Source organism: Ovis aries, chromosome 7, assembly GCF_016772045.2.
Source record: "Ovis aries strain OAR_USU_Benz2616 breed Rambouillet chromosome 7, ARS-UI_Ramb_v3.0, whole genome shotgun sequence".
In the NCBI taxonomy this organism is placed as follows: domain Eukaryota; kingdom Metazoa; phylum Chordata; class Mammalia; order Artiodactyla; family Bovidae; genus Ovis; species Ovis aries.
Window position 1 is genome coordinate 19,808,695 of NC_056060.1, and position 21,145 is coordinate 19,829,839.

General features: G+C 37.0%; 1 protein-coding gene across 15 annotated transcripts in view; it reads left to right on the forward strand.

Annotated features, from left to right (window-relative positions):
• The window catches only part of NEO1 (neogenin 1), a 235,864-nt gene that overhangs the window by 95,668 nt on the left and 119,051 nt on the right, over nucleotides 1-21,145 (forward strand). The window lies entirely within an intron of this gene.

Consider the following 21,145-nt stretch of genomic DNA (forward strand, 5'->3'; position numbering starts at 1 on the left):
GAATGTTTATATTCTCTACTGCTATCTGTGGGTGGACTTATAATCTCTGAAAACCAAAAGAGCAAGTCTTAGAGTTCATATAACTGTTACCTCACTTGAGCTCAGCTGTTGCTCTAGCTAGATGGAAAGTAGGTTTAGACCAACTGTAGAATGACCGGTTTATTTCTTTGCCTCTATGTTGATGGAACTGGACAAATAAAATATTAGTGAACTCCATCTTAGTTGGAACTCCATCTCATTTACTCTACAGACTGTAAAGTTAGTAGAAGAAAGTATAGGAGGATAACTTTGTCACCCAGGAGCAGGAAAAGATTATTTTAAATAAAAGTTTGGATGCAGAAATCATGAGGCAAGACATTGATGGCTTGAATCATGTCTGATAAAGTGTGTTTTTCTTGAACATTCAGATGATGAAGAAGAAATGAGGAGCAAAGGATGGATTAAATATTTGGGTAAATCTAAGTGGATGTTGACTATGTAGAATGATAATGTTAAATGGGATTTAAAATAGAGTATACACATGTATAAGTCAGGAGTAAGGATGTGGAGTTAGTCTTCTAAGATTCTTAAAATGTCCAGAAAGTGGTAAAAGTACCATGTTATATTAGAGGTTAATAAGGCAGGGATGTGTCCTGTAATCTTTGTGGGAGGTTTTAAAAGAACAATAGAACAATCTAACTATAACAAGATAATAGAAGAAGAAAGTAAAAATAAAAAGTTCTCCAAAAGAAAGTAAGAAAAGAAAGGAAAAGGAACATAGAATAAGGTGGACTAAGAGAAAGCAAATAGTGAAATGGTTGACTTTTCATATTAGTAAGAGTTAGTATAGAAGGAAAATAAAATGATTCTAAATATGTATTGTTGTTGTTCAGTTGTTCAGTCATGTCCAACTCTTTGTGACCCCACGGACTACAGCATGCCCAGCTTCTCTGTCCTTCACTATCTCCCAGAGTTTGTTAAAACTCGTGTTCATTGAGTCAATGATGCCATCCAACCATCTCATCCTTTGTCACCCCCTTCTCCTCCTGACCTCAATCTCACAGCATCAGGGTCTTTTTCCAGTGAGTTGGCTCTTTGCATTAGGTGGCCAAAATATTGCAGCTTCAACTTCAGCATCAGCCCTTCCAATGAATATTCAGGGTTGATTTCCTTTAGAATGGACTGATTTGATCTCCTTGCTATCCAAGGAACTCTCAAGAGTCTTCTCTAGCACCACATTTCAAAAGCATCAGTTCTTACTCACCCTTTTTTATGATCCAACTCTGACATCCTGTACATGACTACTGGAAAAACTATAGCTTTGACTAGATGGACCTTTGTTGGCAAAGTGATATCTCTGCTTTTTAATATGCTGTCTAGGTTTGTCACAGCTTTTCTTCTAAGCATCAAGTGTCTTTTCATTTCATGGCTGCAGTCACCATCAGCAGTTATTTGGGAGCCCAAGAAAATAAAATCTGTCACTGTGTCCACTTTTTCCCCATCTATTCACTATGAAGTGATGAGACCAGATGCCATGATCTTAATTTTTTAAATGTTGAGTTTTAAGTCAGCTTCTGTCCTCTTTCACCTTCATCAAGAGGCTCTTTAGTTTCTCTTCACTCTCTGCCATTAGGGTCATGTCCAGGCAAGAATACTGGAGTGGGTTGCCATTTCCTTCTCCAGGGTATCTTCCCGACCCAGGGATTGAAACCAGGTCTCCCACATTGCAGGCAACTCTTTACTGTCTGAGTCACTAGGGAAGCCCAAATATATATCACCTCATAACATAATCTCAAATAGGAAAGGCAGAAACTGATAGAACTACAAGAAGTAGACTAAACAAACCCACAGTCCCTAGTGGTAGATTTTAATACACTTCAGTAGTAGATAGGATATGTAGAACAAAGCAAGTAAATACCAACAAAATAAAAACTGCAAACCATCATAAGACAAAACTGAACACAATTAACAAAGTTGACTTAATTGACATTTTAAAAATATTGCACCAAACAAATGAATAAACTATTTTTATAAGTGCTTATGAAACTGTTATTAAAATATGCCATATATTGACCATAGAACAAATTTAACAAATTTAAGAAAATTGAAATTCTATGGATTTGACCTCTGTGGAATTAAGATTGAAATTAATTACAGAACTAGGGGCTTCCCTGGTAGCTCAGACAGTAAAGGATTTGCCTGCAATACGGGAGATCCGGGTTTGAGCCCTAGGTCAATAAGATCCCCTGGAGGAGGGCATGGCAACCCACTCCAGTATTCTTGCCAGGAGAACCCCATGGACTGGCAGGCTACCAACCATAGGGTCGCAAAGTGTCGGACACAACTGAAGCAACTAAGTCTGCAACGCGCAGGGGATGCTTAGAGGAAATGTACAGTCTTGTGTATGTTCGGTTGTGTTCTCTTCTTTACGACCTCATGGACTGTAGCCAGCCAGCCTCCTCTGTCCATGGAATTTTCCAGGCAAGAATACTAGAACAGGTTGCCATTTCCTACTTCAGGGTATCTTCTGGACCCAGAGATCCAACCCGCATCTCTTGTGTCTCCTGCTTTGGTAGGCAGATTGTTTTACTACTGAGCCACCTATGAAGCTCTTACTTAGTACATATATTAGAAGGGAAGAAAGGCTGAAAGTTTAGTGATTTAAATATTCGTCTCAATGAATGGATAAAAAAGATGTGATATGTATATGTATTAATATATATGTGTATATGTATACACACATTCACACAATGGAATGCTACTCAGCGGTAAAAGAATGAAATAATACCATTTGTAGCAACATGGATGGACCCAGAGGTTATCATACTAAGTGAAATCAGTCAGTCAGAGACAAATATCATATATCACTTATATGTGGAAGCTAAAATGATTAAAATGAACTTACAAAAGACTCAATAGATATAGAAAACAAACTTATGTTTACAAAAGGAGAAAGGAGGGGTGAATGATAAATTAGGAGTTTGGGATTAGCAGATACAAACGTACTATACGTAAAACAACAGGGTCCTACTGTGTAAACAGGGAACTATATTCAATATCTTGTAATAAACCATAAGGGAAGAGAATATGAAAAAGTATATATATATATAAAACTGAATCACTTTGCTGTACAGCAGAAACTAATACAACATTGTAAATCAGCTATATTTTAATAGAACGCATACGTAAATAAATATCTCAAAAAAAGCTAAGAGAGAAAAGAATAGCAAATATAACCCAAAGAAAACAGAAAAAAGAAAGTAATCATAAGAACAAAAATTAATGAAATAGAAAGCAGACATTCAAAATAAGGTGTTTCCACAGAGGCAAAAGTTAGTGCTTGTAAAGAATAACAACGTTGATAAACCCCTGAGAAGACATATATAAATTGACAAGATCTTTATTTAGACCAAGAGTCAGCAAACTACACGCCATGGACCAGATCTGCTAACTCCTTATTTTTCACATAGCCAGCAATGAAAATTGGGAGTCCAGTACTCAGCAGATTGATAAATCTACAAATATCATTGAAAGAAGAAAAAGCCAGGCAAGAAATAATGCATACTTTATGATTCCATTTTTAAGTTCAAAAATAGGTAGAACTCATCTGTCATTTTAGAAGTGAAAATAGTGATTATTTTTGGACAGAGGCAGGGTAGTGACTCTTGTACAGTGGAGTTTCTGGTGTGTTAATATTCTATTTCTTAATGTAGGTGGTAGTTACAGTAATTCAGGCTGTAATGTTAATGTGTGTCACATGAGGTCTTTTTCATTGTTTACAGATAAAAAGTCATGTACAAAAACTTTCTGGAAAATTTTGAATCTTGTCCCATAGCTGAAAATATTTGTTTCTTTTTCTGGTGGGAAAGCAATTACGAGAAATGGTTTGGGGTTTTATATATATATAAATAATTTATTTACATAGTTATTTTTGTATTTATAGTCATACCTGTCTGATTTCTGTTGTTTTTTAAAAAGTTATAGTTACAGGAAATGCCATAGTGAGTGTTAATGCAGAAAGGGTTATAAGTTCAGTCTTCATCTGTTAAATATTTCAAATTTATTGTTTTATCGTTAACTCCTGGGATTTCTACACATGCTGTGACGTGAATTAGCCCACCGTGTATTTCCTGTCATCTTAGATTGTTGATAACACTTAAAATGGGTCATGAGTTGTTTTTTTTAAAAACAGCAATTTTTCCTTTTCTCTTAAAACATTCATTATAGTCTATGATACACATCTTCCCTCCCCACAAAAGAAGAAAATTTTCCATCTGTATTTTTGTGAGGTAAGTTGATATATTCTAAATTGATTAAAAATTTAGAATTCCACAGTCTGTCTCTGAAGTCATACGGTAGCATCATCTACTTTTCCTGCCCTTCTGCTCTACTCTCTCTGATCTCTGTCCACGTTAAGACACTCATCGCCCCTCTTCTCCTAGTCATCTTCATGATCTCATTTCCCTTTACTTCATGACAATTTACAATAGTCTGCCCTCATTTATTAGAACTCTCGGTTCTCTTGGCTTAGGGTAGAAGCAAACTGCTTATGGCTTATGTACAGATCACAAGCCCACCCTTCATGTGTTAACGGAGAGACACCACAGAGAAGCAGTTACGAGCAGTCTCTGGACCCAGCATACCTGGGTTCCAGTCTTACGTCTGTCACTTCCTAGCTGTGTGAACTTGGCAAAGTTATTTAACTTACCTGTGTCTTAGTTTCTTTTATCAGTTAAGTGAGTTGTTATAAGGCTTAAAGAAACTTCTGGCACTCTTCCACCAGAACCTGGGATGGAAATGGAACTCATCTTGATCAAACTGTGTTTAGTGTCCTGGACACACTGTGTGATTTGATGGGGCTCTGTTCCCCTACATCCTCTCATGAGCATGTGCTCAGTCACTCAGTCATGTCCGACTCTTTGTGACCCTGTGGACTGTAGCCTGCCAGGTTCATCTGTCCATGGAATTGTCTGGGCAAGAATACTGGAGTGGGTTGCCATTTCCTTCTCCAAAGGATCTTCTGGAACCCACATCTCCTGCATTGCAGGCAGATTGTTTACCACTGAGCCACTTGGGAAGCCCCGTAGCCTCTCACCCTCAGCTAAAATTTCCAAATTCCAGATAGTTCTTTTCCTGATTTCTCTTTGAAGCTTTTCATAATCATCTTCTTACCCTTAGGTAATTATTATGTCTCTTAAAATAACTTTCTTTTCTACCAGTAGTGTTTCTCACTGATTTGTTTATGTGCCTTTCCCCACTACTACTAGACTGAGGTTCTTATCATCAGGGACTGGTCATAATAATTTTTTGTCATTGTGCTAAGTCACTTCAGTTGTGGCTGACTCTTTGCAACCCCATGGACTGTAGCCCTCCAGGCTCCTCTGTCCATGGGATTTTCCAGGCGAGAATATTGGAATGCTTTGCCATTTCCTCCTCCAGGGCACTTCCCAACCCAGGGATTGAACTGAGTCTCTTAGGTCTCCTGCATTGGAGGCAGGCTTTTTACCACTAGCACCACCTGGGAAGCCATGGTCGTTGTAGACTGTCAGCAATTAATTATTGAATAAGTGAATAAACCCTTGTGTTGAAATTTTGAAATGTGACAGCTAGAATAATTTCATGTTTGTGGTTTCTTTATTATTCATGTTTTCCTTTGCACCTTGCTTTTAATAGATTTCTGAGTGAGTGTGAGTGATAGTCGCTCAGTCATGTCTGACTCTTTGCAATCCCATAGACTATAGCCTGCCAGACACCTCTGTCCATGGAATTCTCCAGGCAAGAATACTGGAGTGGGTTGCCATTTCCTTCTCCAAATAGATTTTAGTTGTTTTTTTTTTGGCCTTGCCACAACACATGTAGGATCTTAGTTCCCCAACTGGGGATTGAACTTGGGGCCCCTGCGGTGTTTTAACCACTGGACCGCAGAGTCTTAACGACTGGACCACCAGGGAAGTCTCAAGTTCTAATATTTTTAAAGCAATTGGAATTATTTTCTTTAATTTATTTTTATTTTTTAATTGACATATAGTTGATTTACAGTGTTGTGTTTCTGAGGTACAGCAAAGTGATTCAGTTATATATATGTAGTATATATATTCTTTTCCATTATAAGTTTTATATTAAATATAATTCCCCATGCTATACAGTAAGACTTGTGTATCTGTTTTACATATATTAGTTTGTATTCGCTAATCCCATCTCCTAATTATCCTCCCTCCATCTTTTCCCTTAGGTAACCATAAGTTTGCTATGTCTCTAAGTCTGTTTTATAAATACGTTCATTTGTATCATATTTTAGCTTCCACATATAAGTGGTATCATATGATATTTAGAATTTACTTCATTTAGGATCACAGTATCTGGGTCCATCCATGTTGCTGCAAATGGCATTATTTCATTCTTTTTTATGGCTGAGTAGTATTCCTTTGTATGTATGTATAAATGAACATAGACGCACACCACATCTTCTTTATCCATTTGTCTGTTGATGGACATTTAGGTTCCTTTCATGTCTCGGCTGTTGTAAAGAATTCTATGAACACTGGGGCATATATATCTCTTGGAATTATAATTTTGTCCAGATATATGCACAAGAGGGGGATAGCTGGATCATATGGTAGTTCTACGTTTCGTATTTTGAGGAAAGTCCATGCTGTTTTCCATAGTGGCTGCATCATCCTATCAACAGAATAAGAGAGTTCCCTTTTCTCCACACTCTTTCCAGCATTTATTATTTGTAGACTTTAATGACAGCCATTCTGAGCAGCGTGAGGTGATAGATACCTCATTGTAGTTTTAGTTTACATTTCTCTAATAATTAGTGAGGTTGAGCACCTTTTCATGTGCCTGTTAGCCATCTGTATGTCTTTGGAGAAATGTCTATTTAGGTCTTCTGCCCATTTATTTATTGGATTGTTTGCTTTTTATTGTTGAGTGGTATGAGCTATCTGTTTATTTTGGAAAATAAATATTTTTCAGTCACATAACAGAGTATTTCTCTCATTCTGTAGGTTGTCTTTTCATTTTATTTATGGTTTCCCTTGTATGCGAAAACTTTTAAGTTTGCTTAGATCCCATTTGTTTATTTTTGCTTTTATTTCAATTGCCTTTGGAGACTGACCTAAGAAAACATTGGTATGATTTATGTCAGTGACCATTTTACCTATGTTTTCTTCTAGGAGTTTTCTAGTATCATGTCTTATATTTAAGTTGTTAAGCCATTCTGAGTTTATTTTTGTGTATGGCATGAGGGAATGAAAAGCAACTGGGATTTTAAAAAACCACTGAAAAGTTATTCTGAAAGAAGATGAATTACTGCCCTCATTTATATAATTGAAATTATAATTACCACCTTCATATACACCTATGTTTATAAACAGTACTTTATCATCTTTTTACGTTCCCATTCTTGACCTTTTGAGGCCTTCAATAAGTCAACATAAAACAAAACAAAATAAAGACCATTAAAAGAGGAACTTTCTTCCAAATGGCTGCTTAAAAATTCTCATAATCCATATTTTTGTCTTGGTCAAGACTGCACATTGAATCCCCCCATTTTAATTACAACCTCATGAAGTGCTCCACTCCTTTGGCATCTATATCCTATTTCTCCTTTTATTTCTCTATTTCCTCTCTTTTTCTTTCATGAGCATCATTTCTTTGTCTTGCTCATTAAAATATTAGTATTTTATTAGTTACTAATATTGGTTCCACAAAGTTTTGACTTCAGCTTATTACTCTTCATGCTCATGGTTTTAGATATAACTTACATAACAATAACTTCCAAATTCCTAGACCAGACCCTCTGCTGAGTTTCAGACTTTTATAATTAGGTGCCCACAGTTACCTCCAACTTCACATGTCCAAAATTGAACTTAACATTTTCCCCTAAATGTCTTTCTCCTCTGATTATTCCATATCTCAGTGCTGTGTCTGCCCACCTATTCTCTTGTGGTAGAAACCTGGGAAGCATTCTTGATCATTCTGATCTGTTTTATTTATTCCCATATCCAGTTCTTTAGGGTTTTTTCTCCTTGCTTTTACTCCCCTAGTTCAAGTTCAGTTAATCTGTTTCCTAGGTCCCCTGGAGAAGGGAATGGCAACCCACTCCAGGATTCTTGCCTGGAGAATCCCTTGGACAGAGGAGCCTCGCGGGCTATGGGGTCGCAAAGAGTCCAACGCTACTGAGCAGCTAGCAACTACTACTGCTACTAGGTAACTGCAGTAGTATAGTAACTTGTCTCTCTTGTTCTAACCTGTTCCCTCCTCAATTCCATTCTTCACAGTGGCTAAAGTGATCAAAATCCTTTCATTAAAAATTTGGAAAAATAATTTCAGCAGATACAAGCGGCAGTTATAAATCAACAGGAACCAGGTGAATGTGTGTAATCATTCAGTCCTGTCTGACTCTTTGTGACCCCCATGTACTATAGCCCACCAGGCTCCTCTGACCATGGAATTTTCCAGACAAGAATACTAGAGCAGGTTGCCATTTCTTACTCCAGGGGATCTTCCTGACGCAGGGATCGAACCCCCATCTCTTGTGTTTCCAGCATTGGCAGGCAGATTCTTTACCACTGCTACCTGGAGAAAGGGGATAGATAAAATAGTCTGTTTACAAAAATGGGTTGAAAATTATCCATTGACCTGAAAAGAGTTCACCCTTGATAGTAGTAGAATAAATGCAGGTTAACATAGCCCCTTTTTTGGGGCAAAATTACAGTGAAATGGGGATTCTCGTACATTGCTGGTAAGTGTGAAAGTTTCTGAAAGTGTTAGTTGCCCAGTTGTCTCCGACTCTGCAACCCCATGGACTATAGCCCTCCAGGCTCCTCTGTCCATGGAATTTTGGGAGATATTCCTGACCCAGGGATTGAACTCAGATCTCCTGCATTGCAGGCAGATTCTTTACCATCAGAGTCACCAGGGAACCTCACATTGCTGGTAATAACAGTGCAAATTTAACCTTTTTTGGAGGGCAGTTTGATGATATAATCAAAACCCTTAAAACTTAGACCTACTTTAACAAGCAATTTTTCCTCTAATAATTTGCTTTAATGAAATAATCCTTGATGTGTTAACAATTTAGGCATAGAAGTTGTGATGATATATATTTATTGGAATTAAAGAAAAATTCTAAACCACCTAAAGGGCCAGTACTACATGATTGATTAAATAAATAATGGTCTACTCACGTATCGCTTCCCAGGTGACTCAGTGGTAAAGAATAGGCCTGAAATGCAGGAGATGCAGGGTCGATCGCTGGATTGGGAAGATCTCCTGGAGATGGAAAGGACAACCTACTCCAGTATTCTTTCCTGGGAAATCCCATGGACAGAGGAGCTTGGCAGGCTGCAATTTATGGAGTTGCAAAAGAGTTGGACACAACTTAGCAACTAAACGTGTCAGAATACTATGCATCCAGCAAAAATCATATTTTAGAAGAACAATTAAATGACAAGATGCTTTGACTATTAAAGAAAAATTTCCGAAATAATATGTACGAGATATAATTTATGTCATAAAATTATCATATTCTTTGACTTTCTTTTAAAAATTACTTCAATTAAGTTTCTTCCCCTAAGGTCTCCTCCCTGTAATTTTCAGAATGCTAGATATTTACATGGAGCTTAAGTCTGAGCATATTGTTACTGCTTCTCAAGGTATTTTAATTTCAAGGACAACAGCTAGCTGCTTAAACCCTGTTCTGTAGTACTGTCCCTTCTGTGTCGATTTTTTCTCTTTTCACACTCTTCCTGGCTTTCTTCTGAAATCTCTGATACTCTGGGCCCTGCTCACTCCCATTCTTTTTACCCTTTCTCTTCCCACTACCTTCCGTTGGATACTCTTCAGTTTTCCATATATGCCTTATACATGTCTTTCTTGCTTTACCTGTCACATTTAAATTTCTTTCCATTTTGTGTATCTCTCTCTCTTACCAGACTTGAGTTCCTTGAGGACAGGACTAGGTTTTGTCAACTGTTAGATCCTTAGCACCTAACATAGTGCGTGATATTACATATTTGACAACTAATGGATGAGATGTTGGGACATTTTTACAGTTTGCTGTCTGTATCCAGACTGTTTCACTATTTCACTTTATAAACTTACATTTTTGATGTTATCTCTATGAATTAAGAATTCTTTACAATTGCTTGATAATCCTACATTGGGAACTAAATCATTTTGAATTGATTTTCAGTTATTTTTTTATCATATTAGTGGTCATGTTAACTTTCAGATAAATCTCATATTTTACAAGCTTGAAATAATTTTCTACTAGTTATGTAAATTTAGTCTGAACTATGGTAGCCTCATTTCCATGGTAACTAATCACCTTCAGGAGAGAACCTGAAGGTATTTTAGAAAAGACAATGAATATCCAGTGAATTAAATGAAATGTGATGTACAGTTAGAGCCTAGATTTATGTGGAATACACAATTTTTGACCATGAAAATGTTACAGAATAGAAGAGCCACTGATATGCTTAAAGATTTTGTTTACTTGCTGTTCATGCATTAGTCAAAATACAGCATGAGAACTCAGCTCTTATGTGCTTTTATGTTAACAAATGACCCTAATCAGGAGGAAGCTTTGTGGAATTAATAAGCTGGAATTGTGGTATAGAAATGGACCCCTGGTTTCTATAAAACCACTAAGAGCACCTCATGGAAGGAATATGGTATGATGAAAAGAGAGGTGTTTTTGGAGGCATGTCCATATGATCTTGGCAAATTAATCAGTTTACTTCATCTTCATTTTTCTTACTTATAAAATGAGAACAGACTTCTTTGTTGTGATGGTGTAAAGAAAATGCCTAATATAGCACCTGACTCATTACAGGCATTTAATAAATGTGCCTCAGCTAATGTCCTTGGGATTCAAAGAATCTTTTCTTTCTATTTGAGCCCTCTTCCCGTGATCCTACTTTCTTTGATTCTTTTTTGCCTACTTACCTAGATCCTGCTTCTTCCCTGGGACATTGAGATTGACATCTCAGATGACTTTCTGTTTTAGTTTTCTCCCATGCCACCAACTGTCACATGACCTTGGCACCATGTTTTGTGGTCTGTGACCCGGGCCAGTCATACTCACTCTTGTGCCCAGTCTAGCTATGTGTGCCAGGCTTTGCTTGTCTAGATGAGAAGATTGAACAAAATATGAGTAAGTATTCTTCAGTCTTTACTTAACATAAGAATTCCAATATTAGGGCAAATTCATGTGCCTTCCAGCATAGAAATAAGTGAAGAGGTTTGACTGTCATCTTTGGCCTTACTTCCTCTTAGGTTGGTGCATAAGTAATTGTGATTTTGCATTGTTGAACTTTGCTGTTTGATATTGGACTAAATTCCTAAATAAATGTGGTTATGTTGTACATCATTTTAATGTGCATTTCTATCAGCTTTTTTTTTGATAGTGACTTATTCAGTTCAGTCGCTCAGTCATGTCCGACTCTTTACGACCCCATGAACCATAGCACACCAGGCCTCCCTGTCCATTATCAACTCCTGGAGTCCACCCAAACCCATGTCCATTGATTTGGTGATGCCATCCAACCATATCATCCTCTGTTGTCCCCTTCTCCTCCTGCCCTCAATCTTTCCCAGCATCAGGGTCTTTTCATATAAGTCAGTTCTTCTCATGAGGTGGCCAGAGTATTAGAGTTTCAGCTTCAACATCGGTCCTTCCAATGAACACCCAGGACTGATCTCGTTTAGGATGGACTGGTTGTATCTTCTTGCAGTCCAAGGGACTCTCAGGAGTCTTCTCCAACACCACAGTTCAAAAGCATCATTCTTTAGCGCTCAGTTTTCTTTATAATCCAACTCTGACATCCATACATGACTACTGGAAAAACCATAGCCTTGACTAGTCAGACTTGTTGACAAATTAATGTCTCTGGTTTTTAATATGCTGTCTAGGTTGGTCACAACTTTGCTTCCAAGGAGTAAGTGTCTTTTAATTTCATGGCTGCAGTCACCATCCGCAGTGATTTTTGGAGCCCAGAAAAATAAAGTCAGCCACTGTTTCCACTGTTTCCCCATCTATTTCCCATGAAGTGATGGGACCAGATGCCATGATCTTCGTTTTCTGAACCTTGAGCTTAAGCCAACTTTTTCACTCTCCTCTTTCACTTTCATCAGAAGGCTTTTTAGTTCCTCTTCACTTTCTGCCATAAGGGTGGTGTCATCTGCGTATCTGAGGTGATTGATATTTCTCCCAGCAATCTTGATTCCAGCTTGTGCTTCCTCCAGCCCAGCGTTTTTCATGATGTACTCTGCATAGAAGTTAAATAAGCAGGGTGACAATATACAGCCTTGACGTACTCCTTTTCCTATTTGGAACCAGTCTGTTGTTCCATGTCCAGTTCTAACTGTTGCTTCCTGACCTGCATACAGGTTTCTCAAGAGGCAGGTCAGGTGGTCTGGTATTCCCATCTCTTTCAGAATTTTCCACAGTTTATTGTGATCTATACAGTCAAAGGCTTTGGTGTAGTCAATAAAGCAGAAATAGTGAAATCATAATATAGTAACTCTAAAGGAAAAGGCAAGTGAAGTCACTCAGTCGTTCTGACTCTCTGCAACCCCATGGACTGTAGCCCACCAGGCTTCTCCATCCTTGGGATTTTCCAGGCAGGAATACTGGAGTGGGGTGCCATTGCCTTCTCCGTATCACAATACAGTTACCCTCAACTTATCTGAACTATAACTGCTTTGAGTAGTGATCTACGTTGTAGAATAACTGCTGAAAAGCTAAATGAATCTAAGTCTATTCTGCTTTTCCCCAACCTTCACTGTAATGATAATCAACATTTTACTGGTCCTTTTGGTCCAGAAAGATTTCTTAGATTGAGATCACATCAGAGATTTTCAAACTTCTTTGGAGGTTGGGGCAAGGAACTACAGTAAAATCTCACTTTGAAAGCCAGAAATTTAAAACAGGTAAATGTGGAACTGCTCTGCTGTAGGGCTTCCCAGGTGGTGCTAGTGGTAAAAAATCCGCCTGCCAGTGCAAGTAGATGGAAGAGACATGGGTTTGATCCCTGGGTCAGGAAGCGCCCCTGCAGGAGGGCATGGCCGCCCACTTGAGTATTCTTGCCTGAGAGTCCCATGGGCAGAGGAGTCTGGCAGGCTGCAGTCCATGGGGTTGCAAAGAGTTGTACATGAATAAAATGACAGCATGCATGCACTCTACTGCAAGTTGGGCAGGGTAGGGGTAGAGTTTCCTCACCCCACCCCTCCACTGCTTTTCAGATTTTCTGTCTTGTCTGTGATTACAAATACAGGATTTCAGTAACTATATTAAAAGTAGTATCAAAGATATTTTTCAAGCAATATTTATTCAGAATCTACTGTAAATTAGGCAGTAGGCAGAATCCAGTATCACTGGAGATAGAATCAAATTGGGTGAAGTCCTTTTCCTCAAGGATACAGTAGGCAACACAGAAGTAATTAAGCATTTCTCCTCCACAATGACAAAAGCTGTAGTGTTATGTGTCAGCTGTCTTTGAGATTCATCCTTGTTCAGTTGATCTCAGTGATTCCTATTCAGAAAGTAGAAGGAAAAAAATGACATGATATTTTTAATAGATAAATTTGTTCCCCAAATTCTTGACATCATATTGTAAGTCAGAAAAGGATAATGAATCCAGGCTCTTTTTTCAGTTGTTCTTTGCCGTTTGCCATAACTTAGGTGGACCTCAAGGACATTATACTAAATGAAATGTTAGAGAAAGACAAATACCATTTGATCTCACTGATAGATGGGATCTTAAAGACAACAGAAAACATTGGTGATCATTGGCAGTGGAGGGTGGGTGAAATGAATGAAGGAGATCAGAAGGTACAAGCTTCCTGTTATAAGATAAACAAGCCCTGGGGATATAGTATGTGTAGCATAGTGACTGTAGTAAACAGTACTGGGTTATATATTTGACAGTTGCTCAGAGAGTGAATCTTAAACTCTGTCATCATAAGAAAAATATTTGTAGTGACATTTTTTATGTTAATTAGACTTATTGTGGTGTTCATTTTGCAGTATTACATATATTGAATCATTACATTGTATACCTGAAAATAGTATAATGTTACATGTGAATTATTTCTCAGTAAAAGTTTAAGAAAGGAATATTTGTGTGAAAGATAAAATCCAGTAATGATCACAGGACTAAATTATTTTCCTCTATAGTTTGAAGAAACAAAATGAACAGCCCTGGCATGTGAACTTTGGAATACTGCGAAATGACTAGGGTCAGTTAGGTGTTCTGTGTCATTGTCAAAACCAGATCATTTGGGAAGATGCTGATCTTTACCATCCATTTCTGCTTCTGTCTCATGGTAATATTCTCTTTTCTCAACTATTTTTCAAATGGTAGTACTTCCTTGATTTTAAACCCTTAATCATAGTAGTTTTCTAGTAATAAGAATGATGGAGTGCTGAAGAGTAATTTTTTTTTGCCTACGGAAAAAGAAAATCTTTTCTATTTTTTTTCAACACTTCTCTGTGTTGGGAAAATCTCATAATAAAATGTTGAAAGATTTTACAGCAAACACCCACCACCTAGAGTGTGCAACTGACATTTTATTGTAATGCTCGTATCACATGTATATCGCTATATCTAGTCGTCTCAATTTTTTGATATGTTTCAGAGTAAGTGGTAGACATCCCTGAATACTTCAGTGTTCATATCATTAGCTAGACATAATATTTTGTTTGTGGGATTTTTATTCTTTTCCAGTAAAGATCTATATACAGTGAAATTCACAGATCTTAAGTGCGTTGTGAATGTGTTTGTTGGGCTACACCATGCAGGTCTGTAAGGGCTGTATTTGCCCAGCTTCAAGACTGAAAAAAGAGCCCAGAGTCAGCCACAGAGATATCAGTGGTTTTATGGATGGGGGGATATTACATGTCTGGAACAAGATCCTGGAGTGACACACGGCTGTGTGCAGCAGATGGTGGGGCAGGATATGGTGGCAGTCTTCATTCCCAGAGATGGGGGGAATAGGAGGACTACCAGTTTTAGAGGAATTGATGGCTCATCAGTTACCAGGGAAATCACAGAGGGGCAGAACCCTCACTGCCCCTTTGATAAGTAGAGAGCTCTGTTCTAAAGCTAGAACATCACTGAACATCATTAGTTGGGGCCTGGGGCATGTCTGTAGGAAGGCCACTCATGTGAGTAGGGTATAGGAGAAGCAGGCACTGGTCATGCAAGGGATGTACAGAGAGGAAGAGAACAGCCGTCTTGGGTGGCCTGACTATACAATGTTCCAACAGAACGTGTTACTGTACAACCAAAACTGTTATCAAGATACAGACTATTGCCATCACTGCAGAAAGTTCCCTTCCCAGGAAATCCTCTCCTAACTGCCCCAGAGCCATCTACCCTTCTGGTGTTTTCACACTGTCTTATTTTTGCTTCTTCTAAACTGTCATATGAACATAATCATGTCACGTGTAGTTGTTATATAAGGATTCTTTCACAAAGTATAACATTTTCAGTTCAGCCATGGTGTTGCATATATTAGCAGTCTATTCCTTTATATCGCTGAGTAGTAGTATTTCTCCGTGTATTATAGTAGATCTCCTAAAGTGGTTGTACCAATTTACCTACCTACCAACAATGTATTTTTGGTACCTTTCTACCAACAATGTAGAAAGTTTGTTGGTACCAATGTAACTTTCTACCAGCTCGCGTTTGGTGTTGTCAGTCTCTTTAATTGCAGTCATCCTTGTGAGTATGTAGTAGTATCTCTCCATGGCTTTAACTTGCATTTCCCTGGTGATTAATAATGTTGAATACTTTACCATCTACTTTTTGGTCATTCCTGTATCTTTATGAGGTTATTTTCTAGATTTTCTAAACATAGGTTTCTTTATAAAGAGAATGTTAGGCAATTGTCTGTTTATTGGTTCCTGAAAGAAATAGCCAATAGAAAAATTAAAATATTAATATAATTTCAAGCCTTTGGTTTTCATGTCTTTAGAAATAATTGAATCTTAGTTCTCCATCACTTCTACTTTTATTATTTTGGGATTTGAAATTTTTCTCAGGATACCTATTTGAATTTCTCTTGAAGAAGCAAAGAAGTAATGTTAAATGTGCTATGAAATGTCAGTAAGTTACAGATTGATCCCAAATATATTTGCCTCCATATATTGTTCTTTGATAACATCTGTACCTGTAATAAATTAGTCTTCATCTAATTGCAGTACAAGTATTTTAAAAATCTGATTATAAAATCTAGTCATTGCATTGGTGGTGGTAAAACACGTTTTTGCCAAAACCCCTGGGATTTTATTTTGGCATTTTATGCTTGTAGGTAAATTATTTATGATTCATTGGCCGTGGTGTCCAGTCAAAGAGAACTAGAGAATCTAGATCAAATCACTAGTGTATTAAAATGAGAAAATAATGTGTGAGCAAACTGTCACACTGGCCAGAGTTGTCATCCTCAGCCCTTTTTAGTGGGAGCATCATGGTTGATTTTCAGTGATTGTGTAGCAGAATTATAGTTTATATATATATGCTTTGCATTTTGAGACTTTTATAAAGTACATGTTACAATACTTGACTCATAGCTGACACTCAATAGATTTTAGTTCCTTTTTCTTTTGTAAAACCCTTAAGAGATGGTGTTACTAATCTACTGATTGATAAAGCTTCTGAAAGCCCCCAAATTATATTTTCCACTTAAACCTTTTTCTCGGTATGCTGAAAATAGTTGGCCAGTGCATTTTTAAAAATTGGAATAGTGCGGACAGTGGAATTATGAACCATTCTGATTTGCCAAGAAATTTTATTATAGTAGAATATTCTCCAGTGACTTTTATTTTCTTCATGAAGTGTAATCTGTATACTTTATCACATTTATGTTATATGGATTTACCTGGAAAATTCTTTAAATTACCTTTTGAATTAACAAAGAAGCTGTTTTCACATATATATTTCTTATATCCTTATAAGGAAAAATAATTCCCCAAGATCAGAAAACACATTTGAAGGCAAAACTCAGAACTTCTGATTCCTAGTCTAATATTCTTTAATCAGTCAGTATTTACCAGTTCATTAGAGTCTTTATTCTTCCTCAATGGTTTTAAAACATTTTTATGTACTGTAAATAGTAAGAAATACATTTTAAGCTATAGCCTAATATACATATATATGTCTGTCTCTGAAACAAGTTTTACAAAGCAATATATACCCATACTGTGTGAGATAAACTTTGTTTTTTAATCTTCCCCATCCTGTCTTTTCCTATTCCATGGTTTAAAAAATTGATTTCAAGAAACATTGATAGGTCAGCTGACAAAGGGGTGGGAATAGTCTGCCCTGATGGAGTATCTAATCACTGATACTGTTGAGAATTGCTGGTACATACTGATTTTTTTTTCATCAGTGTGTAACTTATTTAGTTATCTTTTTATGGTAATTTCTAAGACTACTATTGCTAGAGTTAAAGATATTAATGTTTAAATTTTGAAGTTATTGTTTTTACCTTCTGTGGACAATGTACTTCGTCAGTGCCTGCACCAGAATTGGCTGTGCCCACTGGGTTGCCCTTGGTATACCACTGGGGGAACAGTTTGGAAAAGAGGTATTCTGCTTTGCACTGAACTGCTCCAGCAGCACATTCAGAGACTTCTTAAACTTCTACTCAGAGCTAACATGCTCATTTTCAGCTGTTGTGTGGAATTTTCAAACATACGTACTTTAATTTGCATTTGGAAAAAGTACATAGAGATTTTTCTCTGCTAGGCCAATTTGGAGAATTTTCATGAGTGGTAAGGAGTGAAAAATAAATATGCCAGTAACAGTTTGATAAATAAAGAACATGTTTAAGAACAAGCTTTTCATCTTTGGAGATGCAGAATTAGTTCAGAAGAAGCTTAATGATTATTTAATCATTTTGATTTAATTATAGTTAAGGGAACTATATTCATTCAAGGTTTTCATAACGAGATTACAAAATTATTTCTCCAGACTGTGGATTGATACTGCATAAATAATTCTATTGTTTTTTTTTACATTATAAGAATAATTGATATTTTATATTCCCTCCACAAAAGCAAAAGGAATCTGGAAACAAGAAAAATTAAGGTCATCTCTAATCTCATCATCCATAAATATCATTGCTGTTAACCTTTTAGTTTATATATTTCAAGCTATTTCATGAACAAATTCATGAGTTTTTCAAATGAAGTAATGCCATGTATTCTAGTTTTGTTTCTGTGGCTTCACTGGGTATAGTGCTCATATCTTGGTATCCCTCCTCCCTGCCCGCCACACTCCTTGTCTCCAAGTAGCCACAGATGTGTATTCTGTCACTGTAGGTTAGTTTGCGTTTTCTGGAGTTTTATGTGCATGCAGTTACACAAGTGTTACATGCGTTCTCTTTTTTTTGTCTTCATTCAGCCTATGTGAGGCTTAGCCACACTATTGCGTGTAGTTCCTTTTTCTTTTTTTTGCGGAGTAGTAGTCTAGTATATAAATGTACCACAGTTGTTCATTTATCTTTGATGTGTTATGCCCAAGTCTCGAAATCTCCCAGTGACCACCAGGGAGCCGATATCCGATGCAAAAGCAAGAGAGTTTTTCTTACCAAGCTCGAGCTGGGGCTCCCACCGTTACTGACGCAGCGGCTAAGGAGAGGAGCCCGGAACTCTGGGTTATATTGCTTATATAGGGTATTCTCTCCAGAAAAGTTCAAAAAATGGGAGTTTCCAGGTTGGGAGACGTCTAATTGGTTACCTTCTGTGGAAGGGTTAGGTGTTGGATTCTGATTGGTTTTCATTTCCCGGGCTTAATTCAGATTTCCCAGGCAGGTCATAAGTCCTGAAAGTCAGGAGATCCTGATCTGGGATCTGATTGGCTCGCAGGTGGTGGGGGTGAGGTCAGGGGATTTCCAAAGACTCTTTCCTCAGAACTCTAAAATAGAGTCCTTTTTAACAAAATGGGGTGGCTTAGGTTCTTCAGATGGACGTTTTAGTTGTTTCCAAATTTTGTCTACTTAAAGCTACTATGAACATTCTTGTAATTTATCATTTAATTTTAAGGTGTATTTTATCATACAGAAAATTTTCATTTTTATGTATCAACTATGTTGAGATTTTTTTCTCTTGGAATTAGATCTTGCTTAGGCTACAGATTTCCCTCTCTCCTCAACTGAAAATATTGTTTCCCTTGTTCTTCTAATACGTTTGTAGTTTATTTTTACTTTTTAATCTTTGGTTCATCTATAGAGTTTTTTAAGTATATAGTAACAAGTAGAGATCAGACTCTCTATTTTCCCAAATGGATTGTTACACCAACACTATTCTTGCCTACAGTTATTTGAAATATCATCACTGGGACTTCCCTGGTGGTTTAGTGGTTAAGACTCCATGCTTCCACTACAGGGGGCGCAGCTTCAATCCCTGTTCAGGGAACTAAGATCTACATGCAGTGTGGTATGGCCAAAATAAACAAGTAACAAATTTTTAAAAAAGAAATATCACCCCTATATAATCTCAGTTTCTAAAATTATATGGTCTTATTTCTAGACTCCATTTTGTCATTCAATTTGTCTATTCCTACATCAATACTGTACTGTTTGAGTTAGTTTTGATATTTTTTAAGAATTCCTCATTGTTTTTAATAAAAAATTTGGTCAGAAAATTTTTGAATTGAAATATAGTTGATTTATGTTATTTTCAGGGTATACAACAAGGTGATTCAGATATATATTTTTTCAGATTATTTTCCATTATAAGTTACAAGATAGTGGATATAGTCCCCTGTGCTATCCAGTAAATCCTTGTTGTTTATCTTTTTTGCATGCAGTAGTTTCTGTCTGTTAATCCCAGACTTCTAATTTATCCCTCCCCCTCCCTTTCCCCTTTGGTAACTGTAAGTTTGTTTTCTATGTCTGTGAGTCTGTTTCTGTTTCATATATATAGCTTCCTACATTTCTAAAAATAGACTGGGAAATCAGCATGTCAAGTTCTCTTTAAATTTTTCTTGGAATAGTAAATGACATTTCATTGAATTTATTTTATAGATTAACTTCAAAACATTTTTACAAAATCAAATCTGGCCAGCCAGGTATATATATGTCTCTCCACTTTTATTGTTTTTGGCTAAATGTTTTAAATAGGTGACATATCCACAAGATAAAATATATATATAATGAAATATAACTCTGTGTCCCAACCCCCTCCACAGAAGCAACCACTGCCATTAATTTCTTTTTCTATCTTTCTAGAGATATTCTGCTATCCATGGGGTTGCAAAGAGTCGGACACAACTGAGTGACTGAACTGACTCACATAGAGATATTCTTTGCCTAGTCAAGCAAAAATTTTATGTGTAAAAATCACGTTAGGTATAATCAGCAGTCAGAAATTATTGTCATTACAAGCAGATTCAGCTTTTGTGGGGCTTGGAGTGAAAATTATTTTGGAAGCCTTGTGTAAGAAAATGAATAGTTATTTACAATGAGAAGATTAAACAGAACAAATTATAGTTTGTTTTTTTTTTAAGAAATAAATGCTGTAAACCACACAAAATTCCAGAAAAATAGCATTACTTTTTGACTATTACACTTATGTCATATTTATTTTGGCTGTATTTTATTTGATTGTCTCCTCTTAGGACAGTGATTTTTCTTTTAAGATCATTTTCTATGAGAATAGAAAGTTAAGTAGGGTTTTTTTGCTCTTTAGGATGTGTAACATGAATATGACTCTGAACCTTTGTGTCTTTGTTGGGTCATGTTAGTATACTGGGCAGAAGGAATATTCTGGAATCCATTCTATACTGAGACAACTTGTGTTTACATGGATGTTTTGGCAAATCACAGAAATAAACCAGCAAATCATGTTTTGGCAAATCATCCCAATAAACCAGCCAAAGGTGTATGTAGTTCAGTTTCCTCTTGGCTTCCCTTGAGTTCAGAGGTGCCATCAGCCACTCCACCATTACCCAGCATGTTTAGTGGTGGTGTTCAGTTACTCAGTTGTATTCAACTCTTTGCAACCCCATGGACTGCAGCACACCAGGCTTCCCCGTCCTTCACTGTCTCCCGGAGCTTGCTCAAACTCATGTCCATTGAGTCGGGATGCCATCCAGCCATCTCATCCTCTGTCATCCCCTTCTCCTTCCACTTTCAATCTTTCCCAGCA